Source organism: Limulus polyphemus, unplaced genomic scaffold (assembly GCF_000517525.1).
Source record: "Limulus polyphemus unplaced genomic scaffold, Limulus_polyphemus-2.1.2 Scaffold3570, whole genome shotgun sequence".
Classification (NCBI taxonomy): domain Eukaryota; kingdom Metazoa; phylum Arthropoda; class Merostomata; order Xiphosura; family Limulidae; genus Limulus; species Limulus polyphemus.
In genome coordinates this window covers 55,037-55,667 of record NW_013669180.1, presented here as the reverse complement: position 1 = coordinate 55,667, position 631 = coordinate 55,037, and the positions used below count along the sequence as shown (strand labels likewise).

General features: G+C 33.1%; 1 protein-coding gene across 2 annotated transcripts in view; it reads left to right on the top strand.

Annotated features, from left to right (window-relative positions):
* Positions 1-631, top strand: part of LOC106469610 — a 23,971-nt gene that overhangs the window by 1,482 nt on the left and 21,858 nt on the right. The window lies entirely within an intron of this gene.

Sequence of the window (631 nt, the reverse complement as noted above, 5' to 3'; positions counted from 1 at the left end):
CTACAATAATAACAAGAGTAAACCTTTAAAATTTATGGTTTAAACACCAAACCTGGCAGAGCATTAGAAACAAATACACTTAATATTTGTGATAACTTTTGTCCTGCACCATTCAGACCAATTAATTTGGTATTGATGGAAAGACCTCTTTTGGCTGTGACTTATGGGAGATCACATCTGAAACGCATCTCAGATTTCAAATCCAAAATGGGCTAATTAAAAGGAATATGAAAGTAGCAACAAAAAATCTGCAGTTTATTACTTTTGTTAGTAATATTAGGTGTTTTGAAAAATAAAACTTGTACCATCATCAAAATGTAAAATCATGGTCAACCCATATTTACACCACACCTCTCCTCCATGAATTGCGTTTTAGTTATAGTGTGAAGGAAGCATTGGCATTATTGTAAATAGAGGGTTTTATTGAGTATGAGATTTTGTGTATGTGTGTGACAGGATGTCTATTTTACATAAACAGTTGAGAACTGAAATTGGAATACTTTTCTGATGAGATTCTCTGAGATAGGGTGTCTTTTTCTGACTAAAATCTAGCAACACTGTGTGTTAGCCTTGTGAAAGAATTTTGGATTTTGTAGCTAGCAAGCTGTGTTTAAATCTGTTGAAGACCATA